This window comes from Elaeis guineensis, chromosome 6 (assembly GCF_000442705.2).
Source record: "Elaeis guineensis isolate ETL-2024a chromosome 6, EG11, whole genome shotgun sequence".
Taxonomy (NCBI): Eukaryota; Viridiplantae; Streptophyta; class Magnoliopsida; order Arecales; family Arecaceae; genus Elaeis; species Elaeis guineensis.
In genome coordinates, this window is record NC_025998.2 from 6,475,223 (window position 1) to 6,485,641 (window position 10,419).

General features: G+C 34.5%; 1 pseudogene; it reads left to right on the forward strand.

Moving 5' to 3' along the window:
* The first annotated feature begins 267 nt into the window (after positions 1-267).
* Positions 268-5,039, forward strand: LOC140851012 (pathogen-related protein-like; annotated as a pseudogene).
* The last annotated feature ends 5,380 nt before the right edge of the window (positions 5,040-10,419 follow it).

The following is a 10,419-nucleotide window of genomic DNA, read 5'->3' on the forward strand; positions in this document are numbered from 1 at the left end:
ATAAAAATTTTTTTTTGGATAATCAGGCTGATCACACAAATCTAGTATAAGCACTGATTCTTAAACGGCAGTAGGTGGCAAAATGGATGGCAAAGATCTAAAAATAAGCCTTGATAGTTCAAGGATGTTTTATTCTATTTGAAAAATTGAGAAGCTTAAAAGTAATTTCAGATAATCTAGAGATCTATAATTTTTTTTTTTTTTAGGTAAGTCGGGCTGATCACACAATATAAGCACCGGTTCTTAAATTCCGAATCAAATCATATGAACATAACAATAAAGTTCCTCTGTAGTCCAAGTTTCCAGTTGCTCCTCTGGGCACCCGTGGTGGGCATGGATATGGAGGAAGCTTCAAAGGAGAAAGCAGTGGGGGACAAGTACAGGTCTTATTTAGGGGGCAAGGAGATGACACCCACTGGAGACATGGATCTCCTCCAACCTATGATCTCGTCAACAAGCTCTTCGAAGAAGGAAGGACAAAGGTAAAACGCCCATCAAATCAAATCTCCTTTCCACCGTTCTACTCTTAATTGCTTTTTCTTTGGATCTTATTAATTAAGACTACTCCTTTTCGTAGATATGGCCAAAAGGATCACTGGAAGAGACGGTGCAGAACGCCATCAAAACGTGGGAGATGGAGTTGTCTCATAAGACCCGGTTGGAAGACTTCAAGACCATCAACCCGGATAAATTCAAGTTCGCAGTGAATGGAAGGCAGGCGTTATCGGGGGAGGAGACGCTGAAGCTGGGGAGTTACAACGCGCTGCTGCAGAGTTCCCTGCCGGAAGATTTGCAGTACTACAAGGCTGGTTCGGAGACCTTCGAGTCGTCGCACGAGTTGTTCCGGACGACGTTCCCTCTCGGGTTCGCGTGGGAGGTGATGGAAGTGTACTCGGGCCCTCCGGTGATCGCGTTCAAGTACAGGCACTGGGGGTACATGGAGGGGCCTTACAAAGGTCATGCACCAACTGGGGAAAAGGTGGAGTTCTATGGAACGGCTATCCTCAAGGTATCCTGCTGATCCTGTCTTACTCTTGGCTGTTCTTGATCTCTACAACTAATTTTGTCCGGTTTTGCATCAAAAAAAAAAAAAAAAACTAATTTTTTCTGGTTTTGCCAAAAAAAAAAACTGATTTTGCCTGGTTGCATATTATTAGCGGACCATTAGAAAGTTTTGTTACTTTCCTGCACCTCAGCTCATAATAGTTTTAAATGTCTGAAACTTATTTTGTTCGGTTGTAAGCACTGGACTATCATGTCTTTATCATATTTGCAACTTTTTTCTGAATACCTGCTCCGTCTTAAGTGCAGAGTCACACGTAAATTTTTTGACTACAAAAAACCGACGGTTTACACTTGAACAAGCTTCATTTTTGGTTGCTTAGTGGCCAAGACCGGGATAATTTGAGTTTTTTTTTTTTTTTTTTTTTTTTTTTTTTTTTTTTTTTTTTTTGGGGGGGGGGGGGGGGGGTGGTGGGGGCAAGGAATTCTGGTCAAATTTGGAGTCATGGTGGGACTCAGATCAGATCTTTGTACCGGTCTCAAATATTTTGTCTAGTATATATATATTACTTTGGCACTTTTAAAATGTTAATTTATTTTATGAGTGAAAGGATGAAATTAAAAATTTTTAAAGATCTTTGTTCATGTTTTAGAGCTGAAACATTGAAATTTCGGCTGGATATAATAAATAAAAGGTTAACAACTTTTTATACTAGTTTTAAGACTTATAAATTGTTTATGATGTATAAATGTGGTTCAAAAATATTGGTCAACTATATGCGCACAATGCATAGGATATGATTTTTTTTTTAATTATTTTTTAGATATAATATAGTAGTATAATAAATTATAGTAAATAAAAGATTTTGATAGTCAAATTTCTGTTGCACATCATGTGATAAATTTTTACAATGACTGGGCAGAAGCTTCCATAATTAATATCGGCCCATGCAACGAATGGATATGGTTTTCTCCTTCATTAATTTCCAACTCTTTTGAAACACAATATGATAATATAATAATATAATCATAAGGTCAAACAGGAAACTTTCATTATATATTAAGTAATAAATTTTAATAATAGCTATTAACGCATATGTGTGTTTTTTATCTTTTTTCAAATTATTATTAAAATAAAACATAGTAGTGTAATTAATTATACTTGAAATATTATTTAGGTCTGTCAAAATTATCATGGTACCATTATGACATTATAACGTCTATTAGAAAATATAATATTTTGAGAAATTAAAAATTATATTAAATAAGAGCAAACCTATAAGTCTACTCTTATAGGTATTAATACCGATGTTATTGATATGCTAATATTAATTGCAAGTTAAGCTCATTGAGTATATATGAAAAAAAAAAATCTATATTCTCGATATAGATAGAGTGATGATAATTTAATATGGCATTTTTTTTCATATTAGTTCGCATTATTTACCAATAATATTAATACTATTGTTGCTGATATTGTTGCATATTAAGTTTTGATCTTGCTTCATACTATTTACAATAAATTTTTGATATTAGCATTATGAGATACTACCACCATACAAGATTCTAATAGTATATGTATATCTATGGATATAGTAAAATAATATATTATTATAAAATTATGAGATCATGATCCAATTTGATCTTTAAATACAAATATAGTAGGGTTATTAATGGCTCTGCTTTCACATTGAAGTAAGATCATAATCACAAAAATATTATATATATATATATATATATATATATATATATATATATATATATATATATATAAGCCCATATATCAAAATATTTAAATTTATATGACCAGAATAATAAGGGATGATATTTTTTTTGGATTATATTGATGAGCATTAATGATCGAGATCTAACTTAACCTCGAAAGGTAAATTGAGATCTAGGCTATGTTGCCACTCTTGGCTATAAACTTGCTCGTTTATGCCAAAAGATGTTTTTGACAACAAATGCACATTTGGTGTCACTGCTTCTAAGCTCTTTTATAGACATGAATTATAAAAATAATAGCCAATAACTATTAGCCCTGTTGGTTGGCATATTTCTCTTAAGGGCATAACCTTAAAGGGAGTGCAGTTTAAATCCTGGATAGTGCTTTTACTTTCAATGTCTCCCAATTATCCTTTAGTTTTATTTTCTTATAGTATTTTATGATAATCTTAATGGCATTTTTTGGAAGAGCTCGTAACCATTCCATTTTTCGGTGAAGAGCTTTGCTAATGATCTAAGTTGCTCATGTGTAGCTAGGGTTCAGTTTCGTTCAAGCATAGACCCATTAGAAATGCTAAGCTTAAATAGTTTGTGGATTAAGCTAACCTTAAATAGTGTATGGAGCTCAGCTCGATTATTAGCTGAGCCAAGCCTGAACATAAGAAAATGGCATGGCTCAAAGAAAAAGTTGGGATGGGCTTGACAAAAGCTCAACTTAGAGGTTATTGGGGCCAGATTGAATAAGTGAAGCCAAGCCTACCTCGAGTTGGAGATGAGTTCAAGCAATCCAGATACCCACCAAGTAAAGCTGATGATGTGCCCGGCTTCAGACCTAATCTCTATTTATTTTTAGTGGTGTTTTAGGTTGAGCCTATTTAAAATTTAATATTTTTTGTACCCAGACCCAGCCTATGATCAGCTCTACTTTCAAGCAAGCAGCCTATACTCAGCTTGGCTCCACTTAGCTAGGTAGGCTAAGCGACCGATACCTTTCTTTACCTATGGAAAGACTTGGATTTGGTCTTGCTAGTGCTAGATTTTTGAATTGGTGCTGGAAATGCTTGCGACTTAGACACATGGGAGGCTTGCGCCGGCACCCATCAATACCATGTCATTCCACACGCATCTAAAAGAATATGCACTCACCCAACCTCCCCAACCCCATTTCTTTCCACCTATATCTCTTTAAGAATGAAAATAATATATCTCATATGAAATCCATAACATCCCTAGATTTCTAGGATTAGATATCCTGTCGTTAACTTAGGTCAGGGGACCTTCTTACACAAAAGGCTTAATTGCGAAAGAAACTGGACATGACAAAGGGACAAGGGCTACATGATGGACTCTCAGAAACTCTCAAAGAATAGTAACAATGATTCTATGGTTAAATTACATTGGCTATGAGTTCTCTAAATGTTTATCATGGGTGTGTTCTGGTGGTGAAGGTTTTGATATTGCCAATCCAGAATGTTATCCTCAATTTGAAAGAGTTGGTTTTCCTTGTTACATGAGTTTTTGTCACATTACTGCTCTGGTTATTCGCCACCGTACTCAGTGTTCGCTTCCAAATGCTCCATGCTTTCGGCACGGGCTCTCCATCCTAGGTTGGCGGCATCGGCAACTCATACACTTTATAATTATGTTTCTTTGTTATGTGATACCTATTTTACCAGTATTTCTTCCTTCCTACGTACTCTACTATGCGTACTCTTACTGTCGTTATCATTTTAATATAGTCACTGGCTTCTCTGTTTTATCAAAAAAAAAAAAAAAAGGTTTTCTTTATGAAAAGTTAACATCCTTTATATTATTCTTTCATTTTTTTTACATTGTTGGATTTCAATTTCTTGCATTACATTATGTTATTGCTCCAATCATAAACCGTTCAGGTAGATGAGCAATTAAGGGCAGAAGAGGTGGAGATCTACTATGATCCAGCAGAATTGTTTGGAGGTCTTCTCAAGGGTCCATTGATTTCCTCGAGTGAACACCACCGAGAAGCCACCTCTGGTGAGATTACTGCCGCTGATTCTTCCGCCGGCGGCACAACTGCAACCTCTCGAGCGTGCCCTTTTTTCAAGGGGGAATAAAAGGTCAATGTTCATCCAAAAAAAAAAAACAAAAGGGCAATGTGCAGCCTCCAATAAAGTGGTTCCTTCTCATACATGGTTATGCATATGAGTTGTTATAAATATTTATGAGCTTCAGAAGGTTCAGGGGAATTCTCTGAATTTACAAAAAAAAAAAAACATCTATGTTGACCTTTTATTTAGGAAAACTTCAATTTAATTGTGTGATTTGGTTTAAAATTATCCTATTGGAGTTATCGTATTATTGTCTTACCATTAATGTTGCCATCCACTCTCTCTCTCTCTAGAGAAAATTAAAAAAAAATATAAAAAAAATTAAAGAATTGGATTGCTAAATCTTCTAACATTTACTTCACTTAGTTGTATTTGGTGTAATCTTAGAAGATAATCTACGTTGCCTTGATTGTCATTATTAAATTATCAATAATATTGATTACTGTGTTTGGTATGTAAATAATATTACAGTAAAATTATTAAAAAATTTGATTGACATGTTTGGTATGACAATCAGATTATCGATAATATAAAATTAAATATTTAAAATACTCCTTAACCTGATAATAATATAATATAATATATTATTTTAATAATATAAAATATAATATATAATACTATATTATTATATAATAATATTATTATTGCTGTCGATCTTTTCACTTGAGGTTGGACATCGAGGTGGATGTGGTGGAGGTGGAATCCCCGTTAGAGTTTCACCTGAATACCTGCAAAATAAGTCCACATTGGAGGATGTACTTCAGTGTAGACCCTCCGACGCTCCAGTCGGAAGATGGAGAATAATAAAAAAAAGAGCGAGTAGTTAATTTAATTGCGTACCTTGGATGATCCCGGAGCCTTAATTTATAAGAGAGAAATTTGAGTCGTATCCATCTCGAAGTTCTGATAATTTTCAGATTTATCATATAGATTGATTCGAAGAAGATATTTTTCTTTTACAGGAGATCTGATCGTGAAAGAGCCCATCTTATCTGAACTTTTCCAATTTGGAGGAAGGATAGATCTATTGGTGGAGGAGATAGCTGGCCGTAGCCGGTCTAGGATAGGTCGTCCTAGCCGACTTATAATAGGTCATCACGGCGAGATACCGGAGTTTATGGAGCGGACGCTTGCCTTCTTGCTTGTCGATATAGGTCGGTGGTATACGAGCTATCGTAGATCATCCGTGACCGAGGTGAAGTAGGATTAGGTTGAGAAGTAAAGACTATTACTAATTTGATTGGTCATACTAGGCGACTTTCATATTTGTACCTAGTAAATGTCATCTCCCATAGCTTAGCTATGACTGAGATTGTCCACAGCTCGACCTTGACTGAGGTACAGATCTACAACAATCATATATTATATTATATTAATAAAAGATATCATTATAATATAATATATTATAATATTGATATATTAATATATTACAATATATTATAATATAATAGTATAATAATATAATTAATATATTATTATATAGAATAATATTTATATAATATATATTACAATATATTAATATAATATATAGTATTATATGATAATATAATAATAAATTATTATAATAAATTATAATAATATATAATATATTATTTTAATATAATATACTAATATAATATATTATACTATATTATTATGTATAATAATATAATATAATATATATTATATTAATAAAAGATATTATTATAATATATTATAATATTCATATATTAATATATTACAATATATTAATATAATATTATATGATAATATAATAAATTAATATAATATAATATGCTATATTATTATATATAATAATATTATATTATATATTATATTATATTAATATAAGATATTAATATAATATAATATATATTATTTAATATATAATAATAATATAATAATATATAGTAATATAATATATATAATAATATAATATAATAATATAATATAATATAATTTATGGTTATATATAATATATTATAATGATTAGCATAAACTATATTATTGTAATATAATATAGTTACTATAAAAATATAATAATAGTGTATTATATTATAATATATCATATTATATTATCATATATAATAAGGAGAGGATGAGAGCCATCGGGGGAGGAGGATGAAGAGATGGATTTTGTGTAATTTTTTTTGAGAGATAATTTTATTCAAATTTTTTTTACAATATTGTCAAATAAATGATAATCTGAATAGCCATCTCTCATCAAAATAATCGAGTTCATCTCCTGAGAGATGATATGTATTGACAAAACAATTTATATTGTCATCCAAAAAATATATCAAATATAATAATTTAATTAATAAATTTATTTTAAATTATATCAATAATCTGAATACACTGTCAGCTACCAAATACAATCTTAAATTTTTTTCTATGTTCCTGTCATATCTTTATATAAAAAATAAACGCATCCCCTGTCGCTTTATAAAAGATGACACATCTTTTAGTTACTGTATACCCTTCATAAACCAACTAGTAAAGGGACACCATGTACGGCTAGCAACTGGTTTCCACTTCAGTGCCTTACACAGAAGCAGTTGCAGCCTGGGTGGGCCTTCGTAGCACTGTTCTATGCTTCAAGACACAGCAAATTTGCTTAGAAAGGGATTCTTTCACAGTTATCTCTAAATTAAGCAGCAGATTGGGTGCCTCCTTTACATGCCAGAAAAAGAAGATACCATATGGAGTATGAGCCGCAACTAGTCATGTATCTTGTTTCATCTCATAGTCATAGGTAGCCTAGTGGAACGAAATCATACCTAATAATTTTTTTTTTTTTTTTCAAACAAGCTGATCTAAAGGACACACAATATGGTAAAAAAAATAAAGAGGAGTTATGGTTATGTGGGAGGAGAACACCCAAGGCGACAAGCAACGCATGGGGCCAGGATCCCATCAACTTTGTTGGCTAGATCAAAGAAGCACCTCTCCTTCTACGTAAAAAAGTTCAGAAAATGCCGCTCTCATGATGCTGCCTCCTATTTATTATTGACAGGACGGCTGAAGGTAAGGCCACCGAAGCCCTTGCCTTAGGCCCCCGCTCCCAGGAGGCCCCCGCTCGCGCGCATCCGGCATCGCGGTCCAGCCTCCGCCTCCCGCCTCCGGCGTCCCGATCCAGGCGTCCAGCCTCCGCCTCCAACGTCTCGGTCCACCCCCCCGGCATCCATCGGTAAGTTTCTTCATTTTTTTTTGTTTTTCGACACCCCCCTCCAGCCTCCGCATCCGGTGTCCCGATCCACCCCCGACCTCCACCGGTAAGTTTTTTCATTTTTTTTTTATTTTTCGACACTCTCCCTCCGCTCCGGTTGTTCGCCGGCCGGCGGCCCGCCGGTCCGCCTTCGTTTCTCGAAAGTCGGAGCCCGGAAGAAGCCTCTCCCTGGCTCCGTCTTCGTTTTAGCTTTAGGCCTCCAAAGATATTGAGCCGCCCCTGATTATTGATCACAGGGTAGCAGCATGTTCCATTCGGCTATTCCTAAAAGGAAAAGCAAAATAAGCAAATGATTCATGAGAAAAAATCAACAACACATTGGACAAAGAAGTGGAAGAGTGCACCAAAGAAATGAATAAATGGATACATAAATGAACCACATGCATCTAGTAGATCTCCATAAATAAGTGGATCTTTTACTTTTATTGAACCTATCAATCAAAAAAAAAAAAAAAAGATTTACTTGTTTCACCAAAAAAAAAAAATAGTGGTATTGGAAATGTACCTTAGAGTGGTCCTTGCCTCCTAGTTAATATTATTAGCCGGAGGGTCTTCGTGTGTCCACCTATCACTACCTTTGTTTTATGGTGGACCTCCATCCTCTTGTTAGTATATATGAATGAATCGTACTATTTTTCCACCTTTATTAAATGAAGCAGCGAAGCAAGAGAGCGGGGATGACGATATCTAATTAATCACTGCACTATTAGGTTGACATGGGTGCTCCTTGTGATTGACACAGTGATGCTTGTACCATTCATGAAAGTAAATCATAAACGAAATATGTGGAATGACACATTTCTTTTCAAAGAAAATGATTTGTTGCTTACTTTACCAAGTCCCATCATGATTTATAATAGGGGGAAATCTTTTTCTTTTCTTTTTTTTTTTTTTTGCCCCTCTCTCAATTTAAATATCACTGGAGCTAGCTAACATTTCACTTGCCTTCTATATTTGTAATAGTAGATTTCAATCTTCAAGTATTTTGATCGGCCCGATCTAATTGCTCAAAATCGGAACAGGCTTTCAAGATCTATTTTGGTCGCCGGATAAAGCTAGCTAAATTCAGGTTATCAATTTAACAAGCACCAAAAGGTTATAGATAAAATTACCCCGTCAAAACCTTCAAAAGCTACTTAAGCTACTTAAATTTATTTGATGAGAGAAGGTGAAATAAAATCAACCCACTGAGCTTTACATTCTCCTTTTCACCCTATCGACTTTTTCCACAGCCACTAATGTCGGTAATATTAACCAGACAGTGGATCACTCTAACACGTGATTAATTGATTTAAAGATAATTACCAATAGATATAAAGATAGTTACGAATAGATAAATCTTGTCAGTTATTGAGCATCCAAATATAAGCTAAAATAGCCAAGTAAGCTAACAACCAACACATGATTTGAGGGGGACATTCTTGTCAACCTTGTCATACTATTAATTGATCTTGTCTTTGACATCTACAGCCTAGAAAATATACATCAAATGAAAAACTGAAAAAGATATTACTGCATTTCCGATCCATATATCAAACCCTTTATACAAATATTTTTCAAATTTTCAAAGTAGTCCAACAAAAATTCATGATAGCATAGTCTATCCACTATGTTGGACGTTTTCATGAACTAGAAAGCAAACGCCACTGCCTGGCTCATGTCCAGACTTGATCCCTTGACCGTAAAGTAGCACCCCCTTGTCATATAGTCGGCATTATCCAACAATCTGAACCACCAGAAAGAAAACCTATTCTTTTCCTAGATGAGCTCCAAACTACAACAAAACGAGATGAACCATTCCTCTTCCTTCGCATGAATCCACCGTTATATAAAATTTATATAGACAAATAAATAAAAATATTTGAAATGCTTTGAGAGTCGTAAAAGATACGACCTAATGACCAACACCATGAAAAAGAAAGATCAAACATTATTTTGCATAAAAGATACAATCCGAACCTAAACCAGATCGGCGGCATATCAAACAGTGGCGTGCCGACATAACCATCAAGACAAAAGTGCAGTGAATCTCCTCAGATTAACCTCAACAACATCAACATGCTCCGCTATCATTTCAAATCCTTCAATAATTATTTTATTAATTAAACGTTCCTCAAATTAAACCCCTCGTGTCCATCCCTCCTACCGCCCATTTCTCCCCCGCTGGTACCACCTTTTTTGTATCTCAATCCATAAATGCACCCAGCCCGCGCAAGCCCCAAACCGACACCCTCCATCACCTTTATCAACCAGACGGCTGTAATCCACCGGCCACCTAGCAACGGCCCAAGCCAGCTTTAATCAGACGGCCATCTTTCGTTTCCCTTGTCCTTGCTAAAAATCCCGAACAGTAACGTAACGACGCTGGGTCCTTCACGTACTCCAAGAATAATAATC